This window comes from Chenopodium quinoa, unplaced genomic scaffold, assembly GCF_001683475.1.
Source record: "Chenopodium quinoa cultivar QQ74 unplaced genomic scaffold, ASM168347v1, whole genome shotgun sequence".
Taxonomy (NCBI): Eukaryota; Viridiplantae; Streptophyta; class Magnoliopsida; order Caryophyllales; family Amaranthaceae; genus Chenopodium; species Chenopodium quinoa.
Window position 1 is genome coordinate 1633367 of NW_018744497.1, and position 22606 is coordinate 1655972.

The window sequence follows — 22606 nt, forward strand, 5'->3', positions numbered from 1 at the left end:
GCCTTCCTCTTCCCTTGCTCAGGGAACCGGAGTTTAGCCAAATTTAACAAGGGCCTCTACCCCTCCCTAGGTTTAGGGTAAGGAGTGGCCTCTCGGTCTTTGACTGGCTTATTCCTCCCAGAATGAGAAGGCTTCTTGGCCGACTGGTCCCTGGTGGAAACAGTCATCCGTTTTTCAATCAGGTCCTTAATCTCCCCTTTGAAACTTGTCATGAGAGTCATGAGCTCGTTTCTGGTGATAGGGATGGAACCTTCGGCCACTTGGGTGAACAGCCGACTGGCCCACTAGCTCACTAGGGCCCGCCTGTTTGTCATTCTGTTCCCTCCTTTCGATGGGACGGATGCGCCTAGTCCTTAGGGACCCGTCAGGGGCCGTGTGTGTGTCGACCTCATAGTCGTCATCTGTATCCTGGTCTGTATAGACCTGGACGTCGGCCATAGGCCGTTTCTCATTAAGAGGCAGTATAGGTTCTTGTGAAGCCATCTTAGAAGTACTCTCCCCATCGATGGCGCCAAATGTTTCGGGGTTTTTTAGATGTCCTGCAGGAGAGTTACAACACCAAGACTGGCCTTTGGACGCCTTTACCTGCAAAACAACGGAGACTCTTGTGAGTGGGAGTTCTGCCTCCGACGATCAAGTTAGAACGTGTACGGATGTAATAAGTGCGGATTGTAAATGGGATCAGGCTCCTCTCGGAATGTAATAAGGCCACTTTCCTAGTTGTCAATCTGTTTGCCACGTGTCGTGGCCTGATTGGTCCACCTTGGACCTCTCACAAGGTGACATGTGGCGAACTCTAGTTGGTCCACGTGGATGGCACGTGGATGGATTTCATTGGACCACGTGGCGGGGTCAAATCCCCTAATCAACATTTATTTAAGTCTACCATTGTTTCGACCATTTTAATCTATACTTCTTCTGTTCCACAAATCTAACAACATTGTACATGACTATATTTTACTTTACGTATAAATCATAATATGTGGTCAAACAAGCATGATAAATAATGTAAAAGTCCATTTGTTGCAATATTACTAGAACGGAGGAAGTATTTGTTTAGTTTTCTATATCTTTATTGATAATTGTATCATTTTTAAATATATATGTAATTCACAAATTCTTATATGTGGTTGACCACACCATGCAGTCAGCTATCATGAGGGTTACTTCGTTAATATTATGGGGGTTACTCGGTCAGTGTTATAGGGGTTATTTCGTCAGTGTTTTAAGGGTTACTCGGTCAGTGTGTTACAAGGATTACTTGATCAATTTATATAGGTTACTTTGTTCTATTATGTAAGCGGCCAAGCCACACACAAAACACGTTGTATATAATTTAGCTGTGAGTCTGAAAATATTAAAATTTAATATTGAGTAAAGTTATAATTGATACATTTGAATTTCATGACATAAGCCATAAGCAAGTATAGGAAATTCAATAAAGGAAATGAATTAAGTTATTGAGTAACTTAAGAAGCCGGTAATGCTGACTGCTTGTGTTTTTTTAGAGAAATCATCCTCTTAAAGCTCTTACCACAATAATATGCTTGTCTTAGTTGTCTAACACGTTGAAGGGGTTCGTAAAAAAAGTGGAGACATTAGGTAAAAATTAACTCACGTTATATTCATTTTATGCATGCATGGGAACTTTATCATCAATTAACATTGTATTAATTGACAAATCAGGAGAAGGTAACTTAAGTTGCATCGTTCAAAGTTACGTATTGGTATAGTTCTATGGATGTAAAATTTATATGTTTAATATCATTGATTAATTAAATGACGGGGACTTGCATTTTATATGTTTGTTACACCATTATCATTGTTTTTAAATTAAAAAATAAAGGTTTAAAGGGACAATTTTGCAATAGTTACAATAGAATTGTGGACACTATAATTGAGTGAATCTCAACCCTTCAATTAACAAGACTCATCATATCCATTCATTTATTTGACTTTTAAGATATGAAAAAAAAAACCATATAAAATTATCAGTAATTTCTCCACTCTAATTCGGAAATATCTGTTTAAGAAGGAATTTTACAGAATTTTTTTGATGAATTAGCTCATCTATATTTGATGTTTTTTAATTTATTTATCTTAAGATGACTGTTTGCTTGAAAATTAAAAAATCTTTCGCGGACTGCTTTCAATACCTTCCATTCATTTCTCTGGTTTTGGTTTTGATTTTGCCAGATGATCTAATATACTCCACTCTAATTCCACTAAAATAAAGTGTCAGACATTAAATATCATATACAAACACAATTGTGATGGTCTAATGAACATTTCCTATGTTTGATCAATTGATCTTAGGAATTGCAGGTAGCATCCTTATTTTTAAAAAATCAACAGGAAAACCGTTTTGTGATCTATTATAAGTATATGAAAACAGGTTTTTTTTTTTTTTTTTTTTTTTTTTTTTTTTTTTTTTTTTATGTTGGATTGATGGACAAAGTTGATTCATAAAAATAAAGGGTCAAGATTAAAACTAATATAATGGCTACAATTTTATTGTAGTCATTGAAAAGTCTTCCAGGTTTAAAGACTATAAAAGTCTTCCATAAAAATAAAGACTCTCCCCTCTTATCCTCTTCTCCTCTAGGGTTTAATATGTTTTGGCTGTTAGGCCGGATACAGTCTAATTTTCGACCTATTCCTCTTGTTTTGCTATAAATTTTTATTGTTGATTTCAATTAGTCTACACGAGTAGTGTAGATGTACCAATCTCCCTATGGTGGAGTTGTTGGTCGTTGGTGTAGTTATTCATTTCTCTTAGGTAATTATTTGGGTTAGGGTTTATAAAAAAAAAAAAAAAAAAACAAACATGTCTATCTTCTTCTATCCTATAATTCATTTGTTGGTAAAGAATCGCGCAAGATTACAAATGTTGTCAAGTTTTCAAATACGTTCAAATAAATCCAATGAAAATTCATCCTCTAGACTACAAAGAATCGTTAGATCATCTATCCGAAAATGTTGTATATTCCAGCAGTGTGTATGAGGGATATACCACTATACAAGATCTATCAAACGATTGTGGTTTCAATGAAGAAAACTTTTGTTTGATTTGTTTTTATGTATTAAATAAATTTAGATTTCATTTGTACATGTCATATGTCTTTTTATTAATGAATTAATTAATGCAAATAAATAAATTAATAAACAAAGAAGCAACATTTATAACGTATAGGATATACAATAATCATATGCGACCATGTATAATTTTCTAAAATTAAATAATTTGGTCTCATGGTAAATATTATTGTGTTTATTTTATAACCTTAATATTATTGGATTAATCCTCATTTAAGGCACTTTGGGGATGAAGATTCCCCTACGACTCTCCATTTCCAAGGTTTTTTGTTCGCTAATTTAGGCCGGGTTAATATGTGAGAGGTTTAAGCTATCCTGAAGGGACGCATTATCCTTACAAACAAATAATGTATGATTTGAAAAAGAATGAATAAATAAATAGGCGGACGTGATCATACTTTACAACTGATCGGTGAATCAGTGATCACCCCAAACAGAATAAAAACTCCATTCGCTTTTAGTACATCCACTTTAGTTTCTAGTTTTGATTGATATAATATAATAGTTTGTACACTTTGTTCAAGATCTCTACGAAAGCGTAGAGGAGCAATAACAGGAAGCACGAGTCAAAGTTGAAGGTTTGAACTTTGAAGCATGTAATATTGATTGTAAATTACTCGTATGAACAATGAGTGCCCACTCCCTCTTTTCAACTTTTGTTTATTCGTATTTTTAATCCCATTTTTGGCTGACATCACCTACTAATAGCTACTTTAAGATTTGATTGGTCATTTTTATAAAATGTAAAAAATAAAAGACAATTGATAAGCATTAAAAATAAATGTGCATGATGTGAAAGTTGTTTGCCCTATCCATTTCAACTTATTTAGGCCTGCTCTTTTGAGCCGTTGTAATCTGCTCTGCTCTATTGAAATCTGGTCTGCTTTACTATATTTTGTTTAACCATGTTCTGCTTAATATTAATAATCTACTGACATCTGCTCTGCTCTGCTGAAATATGCTCTGTTCTGCTTAGAAGCTAAAAAAAATAGGGTCTTATACTTGTATCAAGAAATGTAAACATATACTTTCTCGGTCCTACATTATAGTTTCTGCTTTTCTATTTTGGAAACCCAACTGTCACGGTCCGGGAGTTTGGACCCCGAAACGTGCGGCGCGCTCTAGCCTTTTGGCGGCAAGAACGCTAGCCTTGAGCGGAAGAGGGCGAATGATTAATGAAATCTTAAAGCCTTCTACCAAGTGTTGCCTTGCTTTTATGCTTGTTTGTTGTTAGACCTTTATAGATATTGTGTCTTACTTGCATATTAGCTCCCCTCCAACCCAACTTGATGCGCTAAGGACTCGTGGTTCGGACCCGCTTGTGCCCGCTTTGAAGTATCGGCCGTCACAAGCCCCGACCACCCGCACTCCGTCGCCCAGATAGACGTGAGTGCTCCTGAGATTCTATTGCCCGCTTGTGTTGCTTTGTGCTCACAAGCCCCTCTTCCGCTCAAGGCTAGCGTTCTTGCCGCCAAAAGGCTAGAGCACGCCGCACGTTTCGGGGTCCAAACTCCCGGACCGTGACAAATGTTGTTCCTGTTTCTATTTTTAGATAGTATGTAAAGACCGTTATACCCTCATTTTTTTTACTTTATTCATTGAACTTTCTAAATTACTCTTGAATTTTCCACTTACCTTTTACTTTTTCCCACTTTCTCTCTCTAACTTTTATCTACAATTGTACTTTTTCCTTTTTCAATATACTTTATCCACTTTCTCCTCCCATTTCTTAATACCGCGAAAAAACACAAACATGAACTATAAAGTGGGATGGAGGGAGTAGAAAATATGGTCAAGAATTGTAAATTCTATCTAGGATAAATAGGGTTTATCCAAGTTTAATTTGCAAAAATCAAACTTAATTATAAAAAAATGATCCCACAAGTTCAAAGAAGTAAAAATTATGCCTCATAGATAAATAATGTTACATATTTTGTGTAACTTTGTAAATGTAGGATTATTCTCATATTTTGGGTTATGAAGCTATATGTATTGATTAATGAGAACAATCATAGGGAACCAACAAGTGCTTAGAGCAATTGGTAAATTAGTTAGTCTAACTTAACCCAGATCTCAAGTTTGAGACTAGCTTAGGAACGCATTTCACTTGTTGAGAGAGTTTAACCCCCAAATTGGGGGTTTGAACCATCTCAAATCCTAATTAGTCAAAATATAGAGTAGATTTTGATGGATTACCGTGTATGCTTACCTTTAAAAAAAAAAAAAAAAAAAAAAAAAGAAATATTCCATTCTACAACCCCAAGTAAAGGATGAAGTGTCGTTATAATAAATTATAAAACATGCACTCATTTCTCTTTAATAAATAATACGAAACACTAGTACTCCATAAATAAAAACAATTACTTCTATATCAATTATATATGGTTGTTTGATATAGAATTTTAACAGGCCATGAGCCCATGACAATATGGATGTAATTTAAGTATATTTGTTTTTCCTTTGAGAAACATTGTTTGTACTATTAATTCTGTAGTGAATGAGCTTATGGGCTATACTAGAGTATGGAGGAGGAACAAATTTCAAAACTTAAGAAAAAAAAAAAGAAAAAAATAATAAAATATATATATATATATATATATATATATATATATATATATATATATATATATATATATATATATATATATATATATATATATATATATATATATATATATATATATATATATATATATATATATATATATATATATATATATATATATATATATATATATATATATATATATATATATATAAAAGGAAATAGAGAGGAGTAGTGGGATTGATGAGATATAGCTGCCAGTCTGACAATAAAGGCATGAATTGGAGCACCCGATTATGGGATGTTCTTAGTTTGTTCCTAATGTGTGTTGGATTCAGGGAACATTTTTTTTGTTTTACTAGGTATTTACCATCTCATTAGCATGGCCTCCTCACACCCCATTGTTACATCTTCTGGCAGCGCTATTCCAAGTATAACTCCTCTATGCACTAGTTTACTGAGGATCGTCACTCCAATCCGTTTCTATCTCTTATTATTTGCCCCATATTCCATTTGAGGTCGTTCACAAAAGGTTGTTCCATGTTCATTCTTATCATAGAATTAGCCTTTCTCCAATTATGCCAGCCTTTTGTGATTGATCAAGTAGAAAAGTGGCCTTTAGTGTCGGAAAGTAATATTGAGTATTTCAGTACAGTCTTTGGGCTAGTATACTCAAATAAATGAATAATTATAATCATTAGTCAAACAGAATTTTTTATTTTTTATTTTTTTTATCTATAAAATTAGTCAAAATCGAAATAAAACACGCTTTAAACAAAATTTAACTACAAGTAATTAAGTAAAACATGTCCAAAACATAGTTGTCCACCAAAACTTATAGTGTTGACTTTAAGGAATGTAACTTACAGTAGAATGTTTAAACAAGAACATAACTACATATTTTAAGTACATAACTAACAAACACTAACTACAAAATCTAGATTCCCAAATAGTCTAAAACTAATTATCACATTAACTTTATATAAGACGTTGTAATAAAGGATTCAAAAGTTTGTTGACTATTCTGAAATTTTCTATAACATAAAGCTAATTACGAAAGTTGGTAGCAAAATAGCAACTCCTATTGCCGACAACTAAAGTTCAATGCTTCATATTCCTAATTATCGGATTATCATAGGTTCCTTAGCAATTAGGTGTTACAAATAAAGTAATCAAAACTTATAAATATGTATGTGACATAGATTAATGAAATCAAGAATTATCATGACGTGGAGATGAGCCACTACTCTTAAAGACGATTTTACGCTGTCTCAATGCTGTAAAAAGTAAATGAACCCCCTCCTAGATTAGCACGATTCTATAAATTGTATGACTAACAATTGACGGATGGAGATCATAATTATTGCCTAAAACCATAGATTGTTTTCAAGAGAATAGGGTAGGTGTATTAATTGTGTAATGGCCTCGGGTTTTATAGGCTCAACAAAGAAGATTAAAAATGGTTGAATATCCAATAATCAATCAAACCTTTAATTGATTTGTAACAACTAATCAATACCAAAGAAGAAAAATCCTGATAAACACATACATATCTATAGCCCACACGCACATCACAAGCCTAGTCAACGTGATTTCGGACATGTGTGTTCCACGTAGCCCTCTAAATCCTTTTTAAACATTAGGTAAAGACATGCTCCCGTATATAAACAAGGTATAACGTTTATTTGATATATATGGGACAATGATTTTCACTCAACCTTTTCCTTCATCCTCTGATATGAGTTTTTCTTTTGAGCTCTCGAACTAACTTACAACAATCTCCCACAAGTTCAAATGATGCGGAAAATAAAAAGGAAAAGAAAAAGGACACATGGTTCATGCAAAGACAAAACAACTGCAGTAAAATTTGATGTCTTTGGACTAGAATTAACACTTATTGATTTTTAAGCTACGATCTCTATACTATTAAGTTAGATTCTTGAACTTAAAAGGGAGTAAGACATTTATCACTCAAAACACGTAATCTTATTCATGTACATATATTATGATACTTCCTAATTTGGAATGTGATGTCTTATACTAGCCATACATTATCAAGTCATGGATGCTCAAAGGTGGTATAGAAAATTAATTAGCCCATAGAATTTTTATAGGAAATAACCAAACTTCCACATTTAAGTAGGTGAATCTCATCAAATTAATTGTGAGCTACATCACTCCGTGGTATGAATATGTGTTAATAAAGATTTAATTAGGTATAGGAGTATCAAACACTTCTTGATGTGAGGTTTTCTGATACGCTCCAATCCAAACATGCCTTATTACAAGTGTAGCTTATGTCATTTCTTTACATGAGTTGTTGAAGAAAATATTATTGTGAGGAATGTCGAGGGGGACATTGATGATGGTTTATTTGATGGTATGGCAAGAAGTTGATGAATTGGCAATTGGAATGGTTTTAATTTGATTTTTAAGTGGTTTGTTTAAGTGAATTAATATGTAAACCCTAGTTTGATAAATTTCCATGTAGTATGAAAGCCCTAGTAAGATGTGTTTGATAGTAGTTGTTAGTCCTAATTCGATGTAAGGGCAAGTAGTATATATATGCCCTAAGCTTAATTATGCACTGAATTTCCTTTGCAATCTAATATATGAATTTTCCCCAAGCTAGCTACTTTTGTTTGAGTGTTGCATGCTCTATAAAGCTGGAATAGTAATTAAACATTGAAATTGCATTACATATTAATAGGGATTGATCAAACGATACTTAAACTTAACAAAAGTGCAAAACAACTACATGTTCATCATTAAAATGCTTCCTCCAAAAACATAAGTTCCAAAAGATTACATGTTCAACTAAACGTTCCCCAAAATAACATCCTATATAATTACATCAGTTGTTGTACTACCAGTTACATTACCAAAAAAATCAAGTGGCATTGTTACTAATATTGCTAATTACAACCACCATGAAGATCCACTTATGCTAAGGTGAGGCTATAATGAAAACCTAGGTGTAGGAGCTTTCCTTTGCTTTTTAGCAAGTTATGATGAAGACATTACAAGTTACTTCCCTTTGCTTTTTGCAGAAGTAGCAGTAGCAGTAGCTTGTTTTGCAATTAGCCCTCCACCTAAAATAGTTGCAGATGCTGGACTTAGTAGTCTTGCTTCTCTTCCCTTTCCTTTCTTCATCCTCTTCTTCCTTCTTTCTCTAGAAAGCCTTCCAACTCCTCTTTTCACAGCTAGACGTTGAAGTGTATGCATGGCACATTTTGGCCATTGTTCATCGTAAGGGATAAACTTGATTCCCCCTGGCTTGTATAGGAAGCTTTGTACATTCTGACAAAACACCATTCATGTGCAAACTTTTTTAGGTCAAGCCTTGCAGGTAAGATAGCTATCATGACATGCTTACAAAGGTCTAACATACAAGTTCTTCTTATACCTAACAAGCCATTGTATCTAAGGAAATCAGTAACAATAATAAATATGCATACATAATTATATAAGTTTAAAAAGAGTGTGTTATCTTCCAACATGGTCAAAACTGGTCTTGTTATGTCAAGACCAACTGTAGCATTAAAGCTTTCAACAAAATTACTTTTGTTGACATCACACTTTATAGCCTCAATGAACTTGTGCTTAGTCCATGTAGATTGTTCCTCAACCTTATATAGCCAAATCAATGCAGATGGATTGACCTTCTGCCATTGTTCCATGGCTTTTATAAATGTGAATTCAGAGTAAGCACCACAAGCCTTCTAGAATAAGCTGAACATTAAAGGGCTAAAGAATGGTGTTTCTTGTTCTTCACCATATGCTTGCAATAGTAACTCCTTCCAGCATTTGGTCGTAAACTATATCAAAATAAAGCAAAGGGAACATTGAAAAATTGTTGCTTAATATAGAAAAATTGTTGCCTTGTAGCTAAGGCAACACATATGAGGTGTAGTTTATGCCCCCTTTGTCTATTCATAAGGCAACGCATTTTTGTTCAAAGATAATAATTTTAAAAGGCAAGGTAAAACGATACCTAAGGTAACAATTTTACTAAGGCAACAATTAAAAATTGTTACAACCTTAAGTAACAATTCAAAAATATTGCCTTATGTCATAATATGCAACAACCTTTGCATTTAAAAGTAATAATACAAAAATGTTGCCTAATGCTTAGAAGACAACGCTTTAAAAAGTGTTACCTATAAATGAACAAACTAAAATGAATTAATTGACTATTTTTTCTTATTGTAATTAATTATATGTTGATATAATAAATTGAAGGAGTGGAAAGGTATTGTTATCCTTATGAATTATTATAGTAGAAAAATGTTGAACACAAAACATAAAAATAAGCATTTAACTAAATGATCCAAAACTAGTAAAATTAGTTTTTTTTTAAAAAAAAAATATATCAACATGTTTTCAACACCAAATTCTTCTTAATAACTTATGTTTAAGAGTATATTCTCGGCTATTAATACGAGTCTAACTAATGAATAGAAGGAAAAAAGAAATTCTAAACAAGGAATTACAATGGAGAAGCTAGCTAAACCAAATTCAAATTGATCCGTGTCATCACAATAAGCCTCTTCTTCTTTTCCCCCTCCATGTATACTATTCACTCCCTGCAAACAAAAAACCAAATATGTAAAAAATTATATAAATATTTGATAAGTCACACAATTAAATTAAAAAATCCATCCTAGTAACTCAAATACACAATACAACTAGCAACGAATTCATTCTTGAACCAACTTCAATTATTAATTTATTAACCATTGTTCTAGTTTAGATTCATTTTAATCAAACTCTCTAATGGTGCCATCATTAGATCCACACTCTTTTTCAAAAAGACATCAATTAATACAATGATATTGCTATCTTATAATAATATGTCACCATTATGTAAGATTATCATCAACTTCCTAAACCTTGTACAGTCAAAGATTAATCACGGAGCAATGATATAAGAAATATAATATACATGAAGTCAAATATGACATCTTTTAACAATCAGGTCACTTATAACTTAAGAAATTCTCATAACTTAGTAGAGAATTTCTAGCAAAACATTTCATAAGCCAGGTGTAAAGAACAAATGAACACGTTTAACTTAAGAATTGTACAACTCACAACTCCGCGACTACAAAGTCAAAGGACACATTGCATCCACTCGAATTTTGGAATTACAACACAAGCTTCCCTCAATTGCACTGAACCAAGACCAAACTAGGAGAGAAAAAGAAAATTTAAGATATCACTACATCTATCTGCAATATCAGTGGAATACCAAGTTTTGTAAAAGTAGAAGCATAAGAAATCAAAATGTATTAAGATTATACTTAAACCCACATATAGAAAGCAAATATCAAACCTGAAAATCCTTACTAAATAAAATGCAAATTGAAAAGGCTTAACAATTCAATGCAACATATATGTTAGGCTGGCAGACACTCTTCTAGTCACTAAACTCATAAGCATAATATTTCCAATAAAATCCATCTATTACTCTTTCATTTCAGCCGCAACAACATATTTTAGCGCATTCAAAGCATAAACAAATCAATAAAACTTGAGCTCATCAATCAATTAACATGTTCACCATATTCATCGAGCTCATCAATCAATTAACACCAAAAGATCATCGAGCTCACCATATTTTTGTTAAAAAAGGAAGGTACAGAAATTTCAGAGCATAACCACAACTAATCCGAGCAGCGTGAAGAGCTGATCCACTCTTTTGTAAAGGGCATGAGCAGCTTGATAAATCCATACATCTCACACGGATGCACCTTGATATATAATTTACAACAGCGAGTTAGTGTACATCTTGATCGATAACAACATAAGGATGCACAACAACATAAACATGAAACATACGAGTAGTAGATAAACTTGGATAAGTAGTAGAAACACAACGATGAATCAAGCAATCTAAATTAAGCTAATGGATGGGACAATAACTATGAAATATATTAATATTAAGAAACAAGTAAACAATTAAAACCCCAAACAAAATATTATGAATACATACAATACAAGAAAAGAATATGACAACCAAATCAAACGAACTAATTCTACATGAGACTGATTAGGGGCTAATTAACTTAGCTTCCTGTATACATTTTTATGTACATATGAAGCACATAGCTACTTTCTATAAGGACACATAAACAGTGAACTAGCTACATTCAGGAAGCCAGTACAACAAATTTACACTACAGTAAATACATCTTATTCAAAGGAACTTAGAAGGAAAGATAAACAACAAAGATGATATTAAAGACTTCACATGTATACAAATGAAACATGTACTATGCCACATAAACACTCAAGCCTCAAATACAAGGTTTACAACATCCTATCAAGTCAACATAATCCACTTTATCACAATGCAACCCACATCACTCCTAATTCTATTTCTAATATTCATGCAAAAAAATTAGCAATAAAACAGTAAAAAAAAAAATTAATTAATTAATAAAGTCAGTTACAATTGAACCCCATAAATCTACTTGCAATTTTATAATTTGTGCAAAAAATAGCAATAAAATAAAATAAAAAAATTAAACTAAGTTTGTTTGTAATTGAACTCTTATAATCTATGTAGTATGAAAACAATAAGAAAAAGTGAAGAAGATATCTTACCTTGTTGAAACCGAGTACACAACTACAGAAAAAATACGGCCAAAATTCCATATAATCGCGGATAAAAACCCTATATTTCAAAGAACCGAAATAAATTACTTCTGATTTGTACGAAAATCCAACCTCATTACTTTGATTTCTGCGAAAAATGCATTGCTATCCCTGAACCCTAAATCCGAAAATTAAATTCTAAATTCGATAAAACAAACTTAAATTCTATCACAATCGGCAATGTAGTGAATTTATGTTATTAACTAGCAAAATGTCACTATGTCATTGATTTCAAACTAGAACTATAGAAAAATTAATCAGAAGAATGAATAATAAACAAATTAACGAGATAAACCCTAGATTGTGAAATTGATATAGGATGAATACAAAAAGAAGCAACATCTTACCTCAGAATCCGCTTAAATGGAGGATAGAGGATTTCAGAAGACGCATGCATGGAGAGCGTGAACAGCGCTCAACGGGAAATCGAAAGAGAAAGAGTGGAACCACGCAAAAGGGCAGGAGAGGAAGAGCGACCACGCAAGAGGAAAAGCAAGGAGAGGAGTGGCAAGGGTGTCGCCGGAAACTCGAATTGACGGCGTTGTTAAGTGGTTGGGAATTTAGTGTGAGTTAATGAGTGCTGAGGAGAACGAAGGAGAATGAAAGAAGGCTGGTTTTCAAAAACTAAACAAGGATTTTGTTCCTACTTTTAATTGAGAGAACATACTATGTTTAAAATGCTACGGTTATAATAAGCGTAGCATTTTAATTTAACACTATGGTTTTTATTTTAACCGTAGCCTTTTTATTATTTTCTTGAACTAACTTTATAATTACTTCAATATTGCTACGGTTTTTATTTTAACTATAGCATATGCACAAATTTTCCAAAAAGGCGGGTGCATGTTAATTGTAAAATGGATTTAAGTTATGTTAAAAGTACTTAAAATTACCCTTTATACTACAAAAGTTAATATTTTTCTGTTAATAGGAAATTTTAGAAAATAACACCACAAATAAACCTAAAATTTGATTATAACACCACAAAAAAAAACAAATATATATATATATATAAATATATATATATATATATATATATATATATATATAACACCATAAAAAAAAACTCAAAAATTTGATTTCACCACCTTGTAACGGTTTTTTGGATGAAATCCATTAGTGGGGCCATAACAGACATGTATCAAATGCTTATAAGTTTAAAAAAATTAATTAATAAAAAGAAAAAAAAACCTAACCCCAAACCCAGCCAGTCCCACCACCAGCACCACCTTCCCTTGTTGTGCCGACGCCCTAACCCACCCCGCCGACATCCCTTGCCCTAACCAAACCGGCGAAACCAGCCCAATCACCCTTTCCCCCCTTCCCCCTCCCCGAAAACCACCTTTCCTTCCTTAATCGAGGCTGAGCGCGAAGCAGTTTGGGTAGCGGATGTCGGTTCGGGGTTAGCGAATTGATAGGCGGAGATTTGGAGAGGGTGGCGGAGGAAGGAGGATGTATTGTGGGGTTACTGGGTAAAGGGACGGCGTAAATGGATGATTTGGGTTAGTTGGTAGGTGGTAGTTTTCGGGGAGGGGGAAGTGGTTTTACGAGAGGGAGAAGGGACAAAACAGTGGTTTTCGAGGAAGGGGAAAGGGTGGCTGGGGCTGGTTCGCCGATTTTGGTGAAGGCAAAAGGGGTGCCTATAGCTGGGCAGGTGGCGTCGTTGGTGGTGCTGGCTTGGCAGATGGCGCCGGTGGGGGGTTGGTTGGGTATGTGGCGCCGATGGTGGGGCTAGCTGGGTTAGGGGATAAGTTTTTTTTCTTTTTTTTTTTTAATTTTACTTTTACTTTTTTTTTATTTTTATTTAACCAATAGGCTATTGACACTTGTCAATTATGGCCCCACTAACGGATTCCATTCAAGAATCCATTAAGTGGTGGTGAAATCAATTTTTTGGTTTTTTTTTTTTTTTTTGTGGTATTATAATAAAAGTTTTTTTTTTTTTTTTTTTTTGTGGTGTTATAATCAAATTTTTGGTTTTTTTTGTGGTGTTATTTTCTAAAATCTCCTAAATTTTATCTAACAAAAAACTTATTATGTAATAGATTAATCATATTAGTCTTTATAGTATGTAATCATGTATCTATAAGAAATTACACATTAAAATAAAATTCAAACCAATGACAAATTAAAAGTTACCCTTTAAGTGGTTAAAGTTACCATAAAAATAGTTAAAAGTTCCGCTCAAACTGACCGTTTTAGAATAAAATTAATGTACACTCGTTGTACACAAGACTTATTCTAGCATATGAGGGGTGGTAAAAGACAATTTTTATACTGGTGAAGGTAATGGAAATACATGAAAAAAACATTGTCTAATATACCTTGCAAGTTACAACAACATTCCTAAAACTGTTGCATAGGCTTTTATTGTTGTTATTTTTTTGGGCAACATTTTGTAATATTGTAGTCTTACATACTATAAAGCAACACTTTTTAAACTGTTGCATTGTAACATAGTACAGATCGTAAAAGATCAAGGTAACAAAAAAATATTGTTGCCTTTTACTATAAAAGACAACAATCGTCATAGCGTAGCAATGTTACATGTTGCCTATTCTCATTTGTTTTGTAGTATAAATCTGTTAATGCAACATCAATACCCTACAAAACAAAGGTGTATCTATGTTAGTCTAACATAAGATTAAAGCAAATAACTAACTACAAAGAAAATATTTTTACATTCTACCTATTGGAAATAGTACACCACTCATAACCTCTTCCACTGTCCTTCAATAGATTCTTTAAATGCCACACAAAAAACTTCCAACTGTCTGTGTCCTTACTAGAGACAATTGCCCATGCAAAGGGATCATCATTGTTAGCATCAAGTGCTACCGCATACAAGAGTACACTACCATAAATCCCTTTCAAATGAGCACCATCAACACCAATGAAGCTCCTTCCATCAAGCAGTCCATCTACACAACCTTTGAAAGATATGAAGATACTTAGAAATTGCATTGGCTTGTTAATATAATCAGGTACTGTCCAAGCACAAAAAGCATGTGAGCCTGGGTTTGTAGCTCTCACCATCTCATAGTGTAGGAGGTTGTAGGAGATGTCATGACTCCCATTTTTCTCTCTAAGGGCCTTTTATAATATCATTCTGTATGAAGAACTAGCTACCATTTGATTACCATATCTTTGGCTGGAATATCATTGTTAGCTTTGATATCCTCTAACAACATTCTTGCAACCCACTTAGTTGTAACCATGAGGTTCTTCACCTCTAAACTAGTGCAAATGTGCTCCATGTTCTAGATTGACTTGATAACCCATGTGATTCCATCTAGAAGCCAAGAAGCATGTGAAGAGCATCTAAAAGTCCATCTCTTGTTAGATGATTTGTCTAAAATCACTAAGAAACCACTTTAACACTTGTTTATGAAGATTTGTCATAGTTAGATGACAATTTTACCAAACATATGATAATTATACATCCCACCATTATTATACAACTTGGCATAAAATACTCATCAGCCTCATTATCAATTTCTCACTTTATCCTTTCTAATGGATCAAAATCAACCAATACAAAAAAATGTCCATATAGAAACGAAATTCAACTTGTTTCTAAATTAGAGACGGAATTGAAAATCCGTGTCTAATTTAGGGACATAATTAAAATCCGTCTCTAAATTAGGGACGGAATTGAATACCGTCTCTAATTTAGAAACGGAGTTTTTTTCCGTTGCTAAATTAGAGACGGATTTTTTTTCCGTTGCTGATATGAACGACGGATTTTTAATTCCGTCTCTAAATTATTTTCGAAACGAACTATGTAAAATATTACTTTGGAGATGAATAATGTGAACTAGAGACGGATTTTAAATTCCATCTCTAATATTTCTTTCATTTATTATCAATTATGTGTGTAAAACTAAACAAATAGTATTTGGTATAGTTGGTAAGAGTTTCATTATGTGACTTTGAGGTCACGGGTTCGACTCCTACCAATTGCGATACTTGAGATTGGGGATTCAAGGAGCCCTACTTGCAAAGCCTAGTCTGGTTGACCCGAGTGAGGTTTCGAATTGGTAAGGTAATTTTAGAGACAAAATATATTTCTCCGTTGCTAAATGTACAGACATATTTTTTTCTTTATGTAGCTGATATGAGCTACGGATTTTTTTTTCGTTGCTAAATTTAGAGACGAATTTTTTTTTCCATTGCTGATATGAGCTACTAATTTTTTTTCCTTGCTAAATTTAGAGACAGATGTTTTTTTTTTCCGTCTCTAAATCCATTTAGCGACAAAGTTTTTGTCAACGGAGTGATTCTTTCGATATATCCATATCTAGCTATGTCAAGCAACAGATTTTTAGAAATTAGAGACGGATTTCACCTATCGCTAAAAGGCCTAATTTTTGTAGTGACCATGCACTACTCCAAGGTTTATGTCAGCCTCATCATTGTCATTATCTTCCCACCTTAGTTTCACGCCCTCATCGCCATTATCCTCACCATCAATTTCAACCTCATCTTTATCTACTTCTTCATTCCCCACATTCAAAGTACAATCATCCTCACCCAAGCTATTAGTTAGAAGATAAGGCATCAGTATGCTCATCAAAGCTTGACCTGACTACAAACTCCTTCCTCTTTGATGTAGTACTAAGAATTATTTTGTCAAAGGAAGCAAAGGCATTAGAAGGAGTAAAAAGACCCCCTTCCTCTCCTTAATTCTATCTTGTAATGACTAGCACCTCAGTGAAAGGTGGAGCCAAGACATTGGTGTTATCAACCTTCCCCTATGTGGAAGCAAGCTTCAAGTTAAGGTTGATACCTTTTCCTAAGACTTCTTCTTATCACCTGGACAGGTTGTACATGTGGCTCCTCTGTTTCACTTCTTCTTAAGGCTTCTTCTTCCTTCTCTTCTTCTCCCTAGCCTTCCTTTCAGCCTCAGTTTCCTTTGCCACCTTAAGTTTCTTTAGGTACCATGCTGCAAAATCTCTCCTAGGTAAGACACTGCTATATCCTACCTCCTGTTAGCTTCACAACACCTCCTTCCCCCCAGCTCTTCCACCTAGGCCTTTCCCCCTACCTTTCCCTCTACCTCCTCCCCCTTTGTCTCTTCTCATACCCCTTGCTAGTTCACCCATTCGTTCCTCCTTTTACCTATACCTTAGAATGTTAGCAAATGTCTCCTCATTAACTACATTATGTGGTTCCTCTTCTAGAATTTAGTTTTAAAGGTATTACCATTGTTCTATAATCTGTAGTACAATTACTTAGGCGTTTCTCTTAGCTTTGATTGTAGGCGTCGTAGGAAGTGCGCCTACCTTAGCACGTGTGAATGTGTTTGATAATCGTAGGAAGATAAGGAATTGATATTGAATCGAAAAGGGCAAGTGTAGACACCTGATTGTGTCTCCCCAAAAACCAAACCCAGTAATGAGTACCTTTCATGTCTTTAATTAACGAGTTCGGTAAAGAGTTGAAAAGTCTCGTGAAGTTTCCTTAAGCCTTGACCATATTCCTAACCTTTCCTGAAGTTTTTTAACCCAAAATCGTTCATTTCGTGTCTTTAAACCCAAAATCTTTCATTTTGTGTCTTTAAGCCCAAAATCATTCATTGTGTGTCCTTAAAACCATTCATTTCGTATCAAATTCATAAAAACGTTTGACCTGATTATTTTGGTCTATAATTGCAGTGTAATTAATGTTTAGTTGGATGGGGCCTGGAAAAAGCTTTCCAATAATATATTATAAGCCCAAATCCAACTTAAAATGAATAAGGTATGGCCAGAATACTAAACCGAACCCAAACCAAGCCTAGGTCCACCTTACCTACGACTCAATGATCATATGAGGGTCCAAATACCATTTTTCCAATCCTAAACCCAATTAGGATTCTATAGAAGCTTATAGAATTCTCTAGAAGGTTTTAACCTATCCTTTTCGAAATGATAAAGATCAAAGAGTTTGAGATGGAATAAAACTCCTCTTTTTGATAATCCTTGTTCTATTCAAATTCAAATATGTTCGGATATACATTGCATAGAAAACCCATCAGAAACCAAACTTTGAATAAAATAGATTATCTTTCAGATCCATCGCGCCACATCAGGACCATCGCACAGTGGTAGGCCTGTCGTGACGCGATAAACCCAGCGCGGCACGACAATTCTGTCGCGTCGCGTTATTAAAATCAGTTTTATTCCGATTGGAATTCTGATTTTTTCTGATCCTTTCGACTCTCTTTTTTTCTTATAAATAGAGGTCGTTTTCCCCGTTCTCAAGGCAGCTAGAATTATCAATCATAAGCTATAACCACCTAGCTCGAATCATTATCAATCATCTATGTTCTTAGCCTAAACACGTCCTTGATACATCTAAATCATCCATAATACCTTATTCACGAGATTCAAATACTCTAAGCTATACTCGATGTTGCCTTCGACCTCGACGTGAAAGGTTGATAGTTCTGAGGGTTTAGTCCCAAATCTATATTTCAATTAAAATTTGATTTATTTACTTTATTGATTTAACTTTCTTGAAGTTTACTAACATGTGTATTGTTTTAATAGCAAGAAGGTTGAGATATTAAAGTGAGTAATTCAATTGTCCCCTTAATTATTCTTTGATTTTGGAGTAGAAGTCATGTTTACAATGCTATTTTAATTACTAGTATCATGTTTAGGATTTTTTTTATGATTTCTAGTACCATGTGTAGGGTAACGCTCTGATTTTTTTATTAGTGACATGCTAGGATTTGTTATTAATCCGTTTACTATCATACCTAGTGTAGACACATGTTTGTGTCTCCCCAAAAAAACCAAACCCAGTGATGAGTACCTTTCACGTCTTTGATTAATGAGTTCGGTAAAGAGTTTAAGAGTCTCGTGAAGTTTCCTTAAGCCTTTTCCATATTTCTAACCTTTCCTAAAGTTTTTTGATCCAAAGCTATTCATTTCGTGCCTTTAAACCCAAAATCATCTATTTCGTGTCCTTGAAAATCATTCATTTCATGTCCAAGTCTTACAAACATCCAAACCAGATTATTTTGGTCCATAATCCTGGTCCAACAATTATTTAGTTGGATGGGGCTTGAAAAGAGCTTTCCAACGATATATTATAGACCTAAATCTGACTTAAAACGAATAAGTTATGTCCAAAATACTAAACCGAGCCCACACCGGATCTAGGTCCACCTTACCTACGACCCAATGATCATGTGAGGGTCCAAATACCTTATTTTCAATCCTAAACCCATTGTGATTCCTTAGGAGCTTCTAGAATCCTCTAAAAGGTTCTAATTTATCCATTCCAAAAAGATAAAGATCAAAAGAGTTCGAAGCCGAATAAGATTTCTCATTTGATAGTCTTTATCACGATCAAATTCAAAGATGCTCGAATAAATTTCACAATCATAATTCTATTAGAAATAAAATTCCGTACAACTTTGTTATCTTCAAAACTATCGCAGAACGACAGAACCAACACGCCGCAATGGACACCACCGCACCACAATACTCCTGTCGCCCCGCGATACGAGGTGTTCTATTCCGATTCGATTATGATATTTTCTGATCGTCTAGACTCTCTTTTTTTCCTATAAATAGAGGTCGTTTTCCCCGTTTTTAGATCATCAACAATCATCATCATCATCTAAATTCCTATCATCAATCATCAAACACCTATGTTCTTAGCCTTAGCCTAAACACATCCTTGATTCATCCCAATCAAACACCATACCTCCTTCACGAGATTCGAATACTTCAAGCCATACTTGACGTTGTCTTCAACCTCGACGTGAAAGGTTGATATTTCTAAGAGTTTTGTCTCAAATCTATATTTCAATTCATATTTGATTTATTTACTTTATTGATTTAACTTTCTTGAAGTTTACTAACGATTGTATTATTTTAATAGCAAGAAGGTTGAGGCATCAAACTGAGTAATTCAATCACCCATATTATTATTCTTTGATTTTGGAGGAGAAATCCTGTTTACAATATTATTTTAATTCCGAGTATCATGCTTAGGATGTTTTTTATGATTTATAGTATCATGTTTAGGATTACGCTTTGATTTTGTTATTAATCCATTTAGTATCATGCCTAGGATCTTAGATAAAACAGGTTTCCGACGTTTAACATACATACATCAAGTTAACCCTAAGCCTGTTTTCTAGTAGTGAACCAACGTAGATTATACAGGTTTAGGGTTAACTTGATGTATGTATGTTGATCGAAAAGTGTACATGAATATCATAAGAATTGAATGGAGACCTATATAGGGCAGGTTCAATCTCTTTTAGGTTCGATTCGTACCATCATCTCCGAACATCCAATCATGGTTATGGACCACTATGGAGTTAGCGATTTCCGTGATCGTGAATGGGGTGTAACATTCACACCCGTGAATGGTTTACAAGTTCCTAAAACTTGTTGGCGACTCTTTTATCTCTAGCTTCTTTTCCTTGGAGCGCATCCATGATTAAAAACATGAACCATAGTAGGGCTCAAAGATGAGTTGAAAAATTCCCTACACCTAGGATCTTACTACTAAGGATGTTTTAATATGTTTATGATGATAATTGTTGTATTAATCATATGTTGCTTGATTATTCATGATTTATTGTTATTGCTTAATCACGCCCTTTCTTGCGGGTTTAAAGAGAATTTGTACTTGAAATCACGCCTTATAAGATAATTAATAATTTAATTTTGGCTAATATGATTTTAATTCAAGTGATCACCAATAATAAATTTGATTGTGCATTAATAATCAACCAACGTAGATTAAACAGGTTTAGGATTAACTTGATGGATGTATGTTGATCAAAAAGCGCACTTGAATATCATAAGAATTGAGTAGATGCCTATTTAGGGCGGGTTTAATCTCTTTTAGGTTGGATTCGTACCATCATCCTCGAACATCCAGTCATGGTTCCGTACCACTATGGAGTTAGCGATCTCCGTGATCATGAATGAGGTGTAACCTTCACATCCGCAAATGGTTTATAAGTTCCTAAAAGTTGTTGGCGACTCTTTTTTCTCTAGCTTCCTTTCCTTGGGACGCCGCCATGCCTAAAAGCATGAACCACAGTAGGGCTCAATGAGAGTTGAAAAATTCCCTATAGTTTCTGGCAACTCCAATGGGGAGGATTTCTAAATTAATTCCTAATTTATTTAGCAATTGATTTAGAATGAGAGGATGAGACTTGAAAAATTCTAGATATTCATGTGCGTAATTTTGATGAACATTGTGGCATAAGCGTAAAAAGGTTCGCATTGGAAAGACCATCTATAATGAGTCAAAAACATAGGACATACATGTAGGAAAGGCCGGAAATATTTTTCACAACTAAAATCGAAAAAATGCTACGAAAAATCGGAAAAAATATCAAAAATTAAAAATGTCGTAGAGCGTAAAAAATGTCCCGTGGCGACAGCGACCAACGCAGAACGACAGGCTTGTCCCTCCGCGACAGACCTGTCGCCAGACGATGGTCTCTGCTTGCCAGCGATAAATTTTGGCGATTCTACACCAACTTTCTGTCTTCGTGTTTCGCCCGATTCTAGTGCAGTCTCGACGATTTTACTTCCTGATTAAGTTTTTTCGACTTTTTTGAACCCATATGTGTTATACATATGGTTTTAGCCCTTGGGAATTCATGCTTCGTCCACCCTAATAAACGCTCCATGCAATAATGGGTGCATCCGAGTTTGTTGAATTCACTAAACCATGGAGTTGAGTTTAACTCGTAGGGTCCCGTCCATCGTGCCAACCTTCTAAGGTAAGGCTTCCGCACGATGCATCCGGGCTCTTAACCATGGACTCTCTTGGACACCATAATCCTTGACCTTACAAAATTAGAGCCATGGTTCGGTTGCAAACTCATTGCATCATGTTGTGACTACTTGACTACTTGTGCATATCTTACTATGCATACCTTGTTTGTAATTAAACTAACCCTTTGTCTTAACTTGATTCTTGTACATATGACTTGTATATACTAACCCAAAACTAAGAGGAGGTTGCTTAATTAATTTGGTTAGTTAATATGAACTCATAAAGTATAAATATGCTCGACCTAGGAGACCTTTAGGCTTAAACCTTCGAAGGAAAGACTGAAAACAATTCATCATGAAGCTCTAGTTTTGGCACACCCCATTTAACTTGTAGCGCGTGACGTTTGGAGCTACGTGGGACTTCAGGCTTGACGCACCTCGATGGAACCAACGCCATGCCAAGGTTCTAACGCCATGCGTTGGTTTAGTTTTTTCTTTCCGAGTCTTCCCATCGAGTCTCACTATCATGATTAACCAGTTTAATGTACATACTTGGTCTTTT